Genomic DNA, 12,851 nt, shown 5'->3' with positions numbered 1-12,851 from the left:
AAGTATTTTTCTTTTCATTCTCTCTCTCTCTCTCTCTCTCTCTCTCTCTCTCTCTCTCTCTCTCTCTCTCTAAAAATTCTCTCTCTCTCTAAAAATACTCTCTCTCTCTCTCTAAAAATTCTTCTCTCTCTCTCTCTCTCTCTCTCTCTCTCTCTCTCTCTCTCTCTCTCTCTCTCTAAAAATTCTTTTCCTCTCTCTCCCTCTCTCTCTCTCTCTCTGTCTCTCTCTGTCTGTCTCTTATCTATCTATCTAAAAATTGTTCTTCTATCTATCTATCTATCCCTATCTTTCCATCTATCTATCCATTGTATCTTTCCATCTATCTATCTATCTATCTATCTATCTATCTATCTATCTATCTGTCTATCTATCCATCTATCTCTTGCTTCCCAGGGAATAAAAGACCCAGAATGTAAGGGAAAAGGCAAAACTCTTCGAGGAAAGGAGAGAGCAAACTACATATCTTGTTAGTCGTGCTGGGCGCCATTAGGGACGCATAGCGAGTTTCTGCCACCTTTTCCTTCTATTTTCCTTATTTCTGTTTTCTGTTGTCGTTTCCGGAAAAGGCAGAAGAAGGAGAAGAAAAAGAGGGAGGAAAAGAATCGACAATCTTCTTGTTAGGAAACTTTTTGCGCTGGTTCCTGCTGATGAAGATATAAAGTGATATTTTGTTTTCAAGCATTTTCAGAACATCGGTTGACTTTCATAGCAGAGGTTAAAGGTGATGAAGTATATTTGAGTCTATATATAGTATCCAGTACTACTTATTCAAGTATTGTCCTATAAACTTTATAAGTATCAAATACTACTGATTCAATTATTGTCTTATAAACTTTATAAGTATCCAATACTACTTATTTAATTATTGTCTTATAAACTTTATAAGTATCCAATACTACTCATTCAATTATTGTCTTATAAACTTTATAAGTATCCAGTACTACTCATTCAATTATTGTCTTATAAACTTTATAAGTATCCAGTACTACTTATTCAATTATTGTCTTATAAACTTTATAAGTATCCAGTACTACTCATTCAATTATTGTCTTATAAACATTTTTAAGTAGCCAGTACTAATTCATTAGATATCCTACAAAAGTTCATAAGCGTAAGACAAAATTTCAATAAGAGGTGAAGGTTATCCGCAATACATTTCTCTCAAACTGACCCAATTACCCACGGGATTTTCACGCATGCGCAGTCGCTTTCTACCCTCACGATTCCTGTCACATCAAATGCGAGAAGAGGAAAAATGGGACTTATGCGAATTCCAATTACGCCAGCTCTCTTTTTTGACTTCTCTCATCTGAATACACTATTTTCACCCAGAAGTGACGACTTATGACATCGGGTATCTCGTTCCATCCACAATCACATGTGAATATCTTTTGCATTTTGCTCCAGTTACCTTCTTTATTTACTTTTCTCGCTTTTTTGCGAAGCGTCTTTGATGTCTTCTGACTGCCTTCGCGTTGGCGAACTTTCTCCAAATTTGCATTCGCTTCGGTTACTTGATTCTGTTACTTTCTTTTCTGGGACGGATTCCCTGCATCTTCGCTTTCTCAGGCTTTCGTCGAATTCGTAAATTGCTCTCTCTCTCTCTCTCTCTCTCTCTCTCTCTCTCTCTCTCTCTCTCTCTCTCTGCTTTGCAAACCACCGGTTTCACTTTCAACAGATTCACACAACAAGGGAGAGATTCGTTCGGTTCACGACGCCTGAAGAAGGAGGAGGGATGAATGGAAGAGAAGAAGAGAGTTGTTTGTTATGAGAGAGAGAGAGAGAGAGAGAGAGAGAGAGAGAGAGAGAGAGAGAGAGAGAGAGTCCACAGAAACAGATAGTGAAAACATAACACTGAAAACATGGTCTGCTCTCTCTCTCTCTCTCTCTCTCTCTCTCTGTCTACCTATCCATATCTCTCTCTCTCTCTCTCTCTCTCTCTCTCTATAACTATCTGCCTATCCATCTCTCTCTCTCTCTCTCTCTCTCTCTCTCTCTCTCTCTCTCTCTCCTGCATTTGCATGCATGAAAAGTACATACGTTCCAAAATGCACGAACAGAGAGTAAAAACCTTTGCTAAAACTCCTTTGCCAAAGAAGTTACAAACTACACTGTCGAAGTTTGAAGGCAGGGGATCCACCCACCCACCCACCCAATCAGTCACACACCACCTCCTACAAACTTCCCGGAGGCAAAACTCGGAAGTTTTATCATTCTGAGGACTTTTAATAATCGGAAGGAGAATCTTAAATACCTTGGCGAGAATCGTGAAGGATTTATCCGGCGAGGTTTCCGAGGCGCCGAGATAAATTTCGTAGATACATTTTGGTATTTTATGCAAAGGCCTTTTTCCACCTCACGCGGAGGAGGAATTGCTGGGGTTTTTGGGGGGCACTTTCTCAGCTAATGTCATCTTGCACTGTAAACATCTTGAAGTAAACGCCTCTTAGATAAGGATAAACGAGGAAATAAGGGATTAGAATCATTATCAGAGAAGTATGTCAAGGATGATATGGAAAATGACTTCAGTAAATACTAATTCATTTATATGTTTTTACAGAAGGTCAGTTAGTGACAGTTTAATGTGTAAGATGTTTTACTAACTGTGTATTTTCAAGTCAGATATATATAAATATATATTATATATTATACTATATATATATATATATATATATATATATATATATATATATATATATATATATATATATATATATATATATATATATGTGAGTGTGTGTGTGTACTGTGGTATGGGAAACTTACGTTGCTTTTATCATCATAGACAAAATGGAAGAGAATTTAAAATTGAACGGTAACATGATCGAGAAAGATAAAATGATAAATTCATCAAATTTATCAGTATAGAACAACAATGGATTAGAAAGAGTAAGTAAACGGCAAGTCACTAAAACAGTGTAAGTAGGAGCAATAAAGGGAGCGAGAGAGAGAGAGAGAGAGAGAGAGAGAGAGAGAGAGAGAGAGAGAGTGTAAGTAGTTTCACAGGCCAGCAATTGTCAACCTCAAGTCTTAATATATAAATATATATATATATATATATATATATATACATATATATATATATATATATATATATATATATATATATATATATATATATATATATATATATATATATATATATATATATATATATATATATATATATATATATGTAGGAGAATAAAGGAGAGAGAGAGAGAGAGAGAGAGAGAGAGAGAGAGAGAGAGAGAGAGAGAGAGAGAGCTTTTTCATCAAGTAATAAGAGTTTTTGCATAAAATGTACTCATATTAAATCATTGGCTAGCAGCTGGTTTAAGTTAAATAAGCCTGCTTCCTGAAAACACAGCGTGGTAAAGAAGAGAATAGGGTGCCTGTTGTGGACCTCTGGGTCCTGGACAAAAAGCAGGGACGACAAAACGGGTGCCCATGAGGAAAAAAAGCAGCGTAAACTTTTTCAATGCCCGTACCCTTTGATACCTCAGAAAATGTTCTCGTACCCCATCCAATATAAACACAACACAGATATATGAAAAAGATTAGTGATTCAAACCTTCCTGGCTATCACGTCTCGTACCTCCAGATTTAAGGTTTCGCACCCCTTGTGGGTACAGGTATACCCCAGGTTAAGAACCACTAAAATAAATAGCCTCGGATCAGTCTGTCACAAACATTTCGACCCAGAGGTCGTTACCACAGTAATGAGAAGGAAATTTGCACAGAGAATCGAGCTAATGAGTATTTTGTCATGCAAATTCAGCGCTCGAGAGCGCCAGCTGTTTAGAACACAAGAGAACGCTGGAGACTCCTTTGAGAGTCATCGGGATAAAATCGCCTCCCAAGGGTGCATCTGCTCTGCAGTAAAAATGTCATTAACACATGTCGGCAACTTATCGCCCACACATCACCAAAAGGTTGAATTCAAGTCAACGAATCATTACTAGTTCCAACAAGTGCTTCTTCATATTATCCAGTATTTGCCTAAAGGGTCGTCTGTCACTTACATTTGTTGATTTGTTTTCTACCTGTTTATATGTATGCGATAAGTTGTCGACATGTTTTTCTATCGTCAATTTGTTTTCAATCTATTTATGATATGTATGTGATAAGTTGTCGACATGTTTATAACATGTTTTGCAGTCTTCGATATGTTTTCAATCTGTTTATGATATGTATGTGATAAGTTCTCGACATATTTATGACATGTTTTGCAGTCATCGATTTGTTTTCAGTCTGTTTATGATATGTATGTGATATGTTGTTGATGTGTTTATGACATGGTTTACTGTCGTCGGCTTGTTTTTAACATGTTTCTGATGAAATACCTCCCATAACATATGCAATAAGTTGTTGGTGTGTATATGACATGTTTTAAAGTTCTCAACTTGTTTTCAACCTGTTTATGATATGTATGCAATAAGTTGTTGATGTTTTTATGGCATGTTTTAAAGTTGTCAACTTGTTTTCAACCTGTTTATGATATGTATGCAATAAGTCGTCGACATGTTTATGACATGTATTACTGAAGTGTAGACAAAGTGACCTTACAATGAGGTTTGAAACCCAATGACACAGCCACATATCCTTCTGACGGGGAATCCGAAAGACGGTTACTTCATTGTTCTCGTAGACGGACTGGACGGAATGGACAGCTCTCCTCGGAGCCTGTCACAATGAAGTTTGTTCTCTGAAGTTGACTGTCGCGTCAAAACAGGCCTGTGAATTTTGTTGCGGTTTAGTCAAATTCCTCATTGGGGAAGGGGGGCGGGGAGGGAAATACTGGACGTTGTATAAGAGTATTATCAAGATTTTTTCATATTCTTGCTTGTACCACAGGGATTAAGTTCGTGCTCTGGCGATAAGCGTTATTTCATGATGTCATATCTGTTTTTTCAGACTTAATCAAACAGATATGGATTGTTTGAAGATGGCGTGAAAATATCTGAGTACCTGATTAAATATGATGGAGATTTTTCCTCTTTAGGTATATTGAATAACTTTAGTATGTATAATTTTAGTAGGGATATTAGTTTAGCATCGATAGTTGACGTCATAATAACGATAAATCTATTAAATTTATTATTCAATTACCGTTCGACGTCACGAAATTGAAAATAGGAAGACAGAAGAAAAAGCAGTAATATAAGAAAGGGGGTTAAATAATAATTCTTAAAAACACTTGAGAATAAAAAAAAGGTTTAAAACTAGTGAAAGTAGAGGGGTATTCAGACGAAGCCTAAAAAATTAGTAAATAGAGCTTTAGCTTCACCTAAATTATTATCTTACTGATTCAGAATACTGGATATATAGAGCAAAAGAGAGCCTGAACTGATGAAGCTTCACATGAGGTAAAATAGAGCTTTAAAGCTTCACGTAGATTATCCTCACACTTAATCAGAATGCTAGAAATATCCATACCCATATCCGTACCATACCCATACCCATATCTGTGCCATACCCATATCTGTGCCATACCAATACCAATACCCATACCCATACTGTACCATACCCATACCCACACCCATACCCATATCCTTACCATACCCATACCCATCCGTACCATACCCATACCCTATACCCATACCCATACCATACCCATACCCATACCCATACCCATACCCATACCAATACCCCTACCCATACCCATACCCATACCCATACCCATACCTGTAACATATCCACACAGATACCCATACTATTATTATTATTATTATTATTATTAGTGGGAAAATAGAGCAAAATTCAACGGGAAATGATGACGTCAAAGTATCCTTTCGGGTAATCCATACTAAAAAAAAAATAATAATAAAAAAATAAAAAATACCAATACCCACCCCACAAACACAGGATTCCTTCGCTCATTTCCAGCCATTTCCTTTTCTCCCCACAGAACCTGATGCCGACGGAGGGACAGACGACCATTTCCCAAATCAGAGGTCCTCTTCCTCTACAGAAAGGACCTCTCTCCCTTGACAGGCCATCGGTGCCAGGACTCGTGTTTATGATCCTACTGTTTCATTTTTACCACCCGGCAGTTCTCAGCCTCTGCCAAGGGTAGCACGTCAACGCTGTAGCTGGCAGTTACATTCTCTCTCTCTCTCTCTCTCTCTCTCTCTCTCTCTCTCTCTCTCTCTCTCTCTCTCCCTCTCTCTCGGGAGGTGTTCCATTCAGGGGTCTTGATTCAGTGTCATGGCCTAAATTGTACCCCGGGTAAAGGAATGGGAATTGTGATGTACGCCTTCAGAGCCATGTTTTGGTTCAGGTGGTCTTGATGCGCACTCGCGCGCACGCGTTCTCACACACACACACTATATATATACATACATACATACATACATACATCACACAACAACATATATATATATATATATATATATATATATATATATATATATATATATATATATATATATATTATAATATATATATATATATACACATATATATATATATATATATATATATATATATATATATATATATATGTGTGTGTGTGTGTGTGTGTGTGTGTGTATACATAAATATACATATCATCTAAATTATAATATATGACAGCCAGGCTTCCACCTCGCTCATTACTGTAAAAGGGCACTTAAACTTCGATCACATATTTCCCAAAGTATTTCCAGTGAGGGCAATTAATTAGACAACTCATTTGATATAATGGTAATTTAATTAATGGGAGTGTTTGTGAACCATAGTTTTGTAATCGGCAATAATATCGCATCGTTTTGAGCTCGGCCATTCCAGTGAAATAGATTAATATAGTCCTTTGTTTTTTATATTAAAATTTCCTTGTATTTTAAATACCAGAGGTTATTCTTTTCATAAATCCTAAGGACAGATCCCTGCGTAAGGATAGTGACTTCAGTGCTCCTCACGTGGTGCACTGTAAGCAATTACTAAATGGTATTTAAAGCGTGCCTTCGACCCCCATATCCGGTCATTTTTTTGCCAAATGGAAAATAATATCTCGAATTATTAGGAGATAAATAATTAGTGAGAGGAGAAAATAATAATAATAATAATAATAATAATAATAATAATAATAATAATAATAATAATAACAATAATAATAATAATAATAATAATAATAATAATAATAATAATAATAATAATAATAATAAAGAAACAAATCCACAGTTATGTATGGGTACAAATATATTCAGAAATTAATATATTTGTACCTATAGAGTCTTTCTCTCTCTGTCTCTCTCTCTGTCTGTCTGTCTCTCTCTCTCTCCTTCTCTCTCTCTCTCTCTCAACGTCTTCCCTTCCTTAGTTTAATGCTGCAAGTTATTCCTTTGAATGATCTGCAACGATATGCAGTCATCGTTCTCTCTCTCTCTCTCTCTCTCTCTCTCTCTCTCTCTCTCTCTCTCTCTCTCTCTCTCTCTCAACGTCTTTCCTTCCTTTGTTAAATGCATTAAGCTTTACCTTTGAATTGTCTGCAATGTGATCTGCAATGATCATTCATACTCTCTCTCTCTCTCTCTCTCTCTCTCTCTCTCTCTCTCTCTCTCTCTCTCTCTTATATCCTCCGTTTGGGAAATTCTGAATATCTCTCGACCTTCGCTCCACCTCTTGCTTGTTTATTTTCCTTCCAGAGAGAGAAAAAGGAATCTAATATCCGGCTTGGTAAGCAGCCGAAGTGATTCGAAGCTGGGATGATTTTGCATGAGTCAACTGTCAGTCGAGATTAAAATGATTCTTAGCCTCCTCATTATTCTCTCTCTCTCTCTCTCTCATTTAATAGATGTGTTGAAGTGTAAAGATCAAAATCTAAGAATTTTAGCAAATTTTAGTTGAATAATGTTCATAGTGTGTTCAGTGTTACCAATATCTCTCTCTCTCTCTCTCTCTCTCTCATTTAATAGATGTGTTTAAGTGTAAAGATCAAAATCTAAGAATTTTAGCAAATTTTAGTTGAATAATGTTCATAGTGTGTTCAGTGTTACCAATCTCTCTCTCTCTCTCTCTCTCTCTCTCTCTCTCTCTCTCTCTTTACAATATAATGTTTCTGCTCATATATCCTAGTCGACTTGAGATGTCAGTTGTGTTGTGTCTATCTGTCTGTCTGTCTGTCTCTATCTCTCTTTACAATATATTGTTTCTGTTCCTACATCCACTCGCTGAATGGCCGAAAGTTTGCCCCAGTGCGTTGATTGACAGCCTGAATCTCATAAATCAGTCATTCAGTCAATCGTTTTGAATGGAAGGAATTTAATTGTACGGGAGGAACCGTTCCCCTGAAAATAAAATTTTCGGGATTCAAAGGTGCAGTGATTTAATCCTCTGTTAACAGTCCTCTGTTTCTGTTACCAAGGTGGACGGAATATGCCGCTTTTGCACCTCGCAGATACACTGTATATATATATATATATATATATATATATATATATATATATATATATATATATATATATATATATATGTATACATATATACAGTGACCCCCCAAAACTGGGAAAAACGCATTACGCTCACAGCGATGGAACTCAACCTCCCGCGAATTGATTACGCAGAACGGATGCTGCAGCGACTTCCAAAGAAAAATAACGAGAGTAATTCGCCGAGGATTCTCCGATGCAAATGGTTCATAATTAGCAGAATAAACTTGCGGAATAAGTTGCCTTTGAAGAGCGTCCGAATTAATTCTCCTCTCTCGAGGTGAAAGAGGTTGAAAAGGATATAACTAGCTGAAGGAAGTTGCTTTAATGAGCCCCAGTGAATTCGAGTGTTTTTGTTCCTTGGGATAAATTCTTTTGTTCGTGTGCGGGACCGGAGTGTACGTGGGTCTGCGTATGTTTACTTTGAGCCCTTCCCTTTGTTATTTCTGTATATCCTCTTCTGCCAGGGATGATTGGGAAGTTGCTCTCACGATTCCTTTGTAATGGTAATGAAATATCTATCTTTTTGTGTTACAATGGCCGGCAGGACTTTTCAGCTTCTGTGTTTTCCAGTTATTTTTGAACAGGCTTTCTCTGAAGAACAATGGAAACCAGAGAATGAAGAAGGAATTATTGTTCTAAAGTGAGAATCGAGTTCACATTCATTAGGAGACTGAGTGTAATAGCACTTGACTTCTCTGAATGGTGAAGTATGTTAGTACTAGCAGATCTAATCAGTGTGAGTTTGAATACCCTGGAAATCACTCACTTATTTCCTTTTGGATTTCAAGTCTTCCAGTGAATGATGTACCAAAAATAAAGAAATTAAAGGAGATATTGAGAATGCATAGAACTGCTAGTGGTGAAGTATGTTAGCACTAGCCATCTAACCAGTGTGGTTTTGAATGCTTTACAGGTATGAAATTACTCAGTAATTTCCTTCCAGACTTCAAGTCTTTCAGTGAAGAACACCCCTAATATAAACAAATTAATATATATGTACGAGTATATGCATATACAGTATATATGCATACATATATAAATATATATATATATATATATATATATATATATATATATATATATATAATATATGTATTTTATATATATATATATTATATATATGTGTGTGTGTGTATATAAAGAACATAAATACTTGGTATTCCTTCTTTTATTTTTCCTGTGGCCTTGGCTAAATATATTATCATGTGCTATTTAGTGACATATAATATATATATATATATATGTATATATATATATATATATATATATATATATATATATATACATATATATATATATATATATATATATATACATACATATATATATATATATAACTATATAATATATTATATATATATTATATACTAACCGGTATCACCAAAGTATAAAAAAAAAAAGGATTTGATAAAATATACTGATCTCTTCACCATCGGTCAGCTAACCGTCAATAATCAATTAAGAAAAGAAAAGAAAGACACAGATCTTTCGAACACGACCCCGAGAAACATTAATTAGCTCCTGAAAATTCCGAGGAGTCAAATTCTTTCAAAATATGCAATAAATATCTCGGCACATTCCCGCGACTGTCACTTGAGCGTAAGGTTACCCCTCGAACTTCGAGGGCCGAGGGAGAGAGGGAGGGAGGGAGTATCACTGGAGTTACAGGGGAATAAAAAAAAAGAACACTTAAGGAGTGAAGGTCCATAGGCCTACACGCGAGCACCAGCCATAAAGGATCTTAAGTAACAGGTTTTAACAAAGAAAGGGAAGAGTCAGGGATCAAGGGCGTCTCATCCCTGCTGGTGCCCTGGGGGTGTTGGAGATGTGTTGGAGATTTGATGGAGACGAGATGTGTTGGAGAATTGTTGGAGATGGTGAGGTGGGTGTGACTTCAGTAACAGGGAAGTCAAAGGGGTTATTGTTGGATGACACGCCTCTGGGTGTTGGTGTAATGTTGGAGATTTGTTGGAGACGAGAAGTGTTGGAGAATTGTTGGGGATGATGAGGTGGGTGTGACTTCAGTAACAGGGAAGTCAAAGGTGTTATTGTTGGGGACACGCCTCTGGGTGTTGGAGTTATGTTGGAGATTTGTTGAAGAATTGTTGGAGATGATGGAGCTGGTGTTACTCCAGTAGAGGGGAAATAAGGGGAAGTCACTAAGTTTATCGTTGGAGGACACACCTCAGGGTGTTGGAGTTATGTTGGAGATTTGTTTGAGAGGAGATGTGTTGGAGAATTGTTGGAGATGATGGAGCTGGTATTACTCCAGCAACTGGTTACCAACAGAGGGGAAATAGGGGAAGTCACTAAGTTTATCTTTGGAGAACCAACCTCAGGGTGTTGGAGATGAGCTGGAGAGGAAGTGTGTTGGAGATCTGTTGGAGATGTTGGGGAGAGTGTGACGTCAGTAACAGATTGCCAGAAGAGGGGAAATTAGGGGAAGTCAATAAGGGTATCTCTGGAGGACCAACCTCAGGGTGTTGGAGATGTGTTGGAGATGACAATGACGGGGAGCATAGTGTTGGCGTAGACGCAGCAGCGATCGAAGGTTGCTGGCCTGTGTTGGAGATGGGCGGAGATGATGTTGGCGATGATGTTGGAGAAGCTGATCCCAAAAAGCCAGTATTCTTCAAAGTGTTGGGGATAGTGTTGGAGATGGAGAAGGGCTAAGGTAGTAACGGTGTTGGAGAAGCCGTTGGTCCCATGAAGAGAGTAACCTCTCTCTCTCTCTCTCTCTCTCTCTCTCTCTCTCTCTCTGTCTCTCACACCAGCTGCCAACCTCCCCTAATCTCTGACACCAGCTGAGAGAGAGAGAGAGAGAGAGAGAGAGAGAGAGAGAGAGAGAGAGAGAGAGAGAGAGAGAGAGTGGTGGTGGTGAGGGGAAAGAAACCCACATAAAATGAAGGGGAAAGTGTTACGCTAAATGTAAAAGGGGAAAAAGAACCGCCCGAGGGGGGAGAGAGAGAGAGAGAGAGAGAGAGAGACACGGAACAGATCTGGTAACAAGGCCGCTGGATTAAGATAAAAGGGTGAAGTTAGTAATGGATGGTTGAAGAGGGAAAAGAAGCAGGAGAGAATAACGAGAGAGAGAGAGAGAGAGAGAGAGAGAGAGAGAGAGAGAGAGAGAGAGAGAATATATATATATATATATATATATATATATATATATATATATATATATATATATATATATATATATATATATATATATATATATATATATATTCCCGAGGGTCCCAGAGTAGTTAGAAAACCTCGCTAATTCCAAATGGAATTTATGCAAACTAAAATCTACATTTTTATGAACAGCAGTGTATTGATAATTTTCTCAGTGCGGGCACGTTTCCGCTTCAGTAGTAATTTTCATTAGAGAGAGAGAGAGAGAGAGAGAGAGAGAGAGAGAGAGAGAGAGAGAGAGAGAGAGAGAGAGAGAGAGAGATTTACTTTATGAGTACTACAATGTAGATGACTTTATATATATAAATTATATACACACACACACACACACACACACATTTATATATATATATATATATATATATATATATATATATATATATATATATATATATATATATATATATATATATATATATATATATATATATAAGCAAATGTCACGAATGAAAAAGCTAGAAGGACATTCTATACAGGTTCCTCAAAAGGACTTGAGAAAAACAAACTTATGAACTGTCTTGCACGCCCTTTTAACCCTCACTTAAACGGAATAAGGGAAAACTGCAAGCAAAAATCTTAACGATAAGATAAATATAGTCTATAATTATAATAACACCATTCAATGACTTGTTTTTAGCCGCCCTGAAACGGAAATTGACAGCAAAAAGTTCTGAAAGCAGTTGCACTAGGAATCAATTGCTAGGAGAGGGTTGGGGAAAGTAAGATGGAAGAAAGAGAATATGAAAGGAGGTACAGTAAAAGGAACGCAAGGGGTTGCAGCTAGGGGCCGAAGGTGCACTGCAAAGAACCTTAAGTATTGCCTACAGTGCACCGCATGAGGTGGGCACTGACAGCCCTTAAGCTCTTGACCATCAGAACGACCGCACTGTACTGTACAAGGACCAGTTATTAGACGCTCCAGACGACTGGCGGAGCTTTCATCAGAAAACGACGGCAGTGCCTGATCTATGTTTGACGACCGGTTGCATATTTTATAAACAAATCATTTGTTTTGAGTCTTTTTATGTTTGGTTAGTTAGTATTTTACTTCAGGGCACCAGACTGAAAATGGGAATCGAACGGATTCCCAAAATCTATCTGTACAGATCTATCCTTAAACGTCTGTACCTTTCCATAACTGCGGACTCGTTTCTCCAATAATAATAATAATAATAATAATAATAATAATAATAATAATAATAATATTCACACTATCCTGCATAAATAAAAGAGTATAGAAGCCATTAAGCCTATTACAGCATTACATAAAAGGCCGTG

This window comes from Macrobrachium rosenbergii, chromosome 10 (assembly GCF_040412425.1).
Source record: "Macrobrachium rosenbergii isolate ZJJX-2024 chromosome 10, ASM4041242v1, whole genome shotgun sequence".
Lineage (NCBI taxonomy): Eukaryota > Metazoa > Arthropoda > Malacostraca > Decapoda > Palaemonidae > Macrobrachium > Macrobrachium rosenbergii.
Note: the sequence above shows the minus strand (reverse complement) of the source record.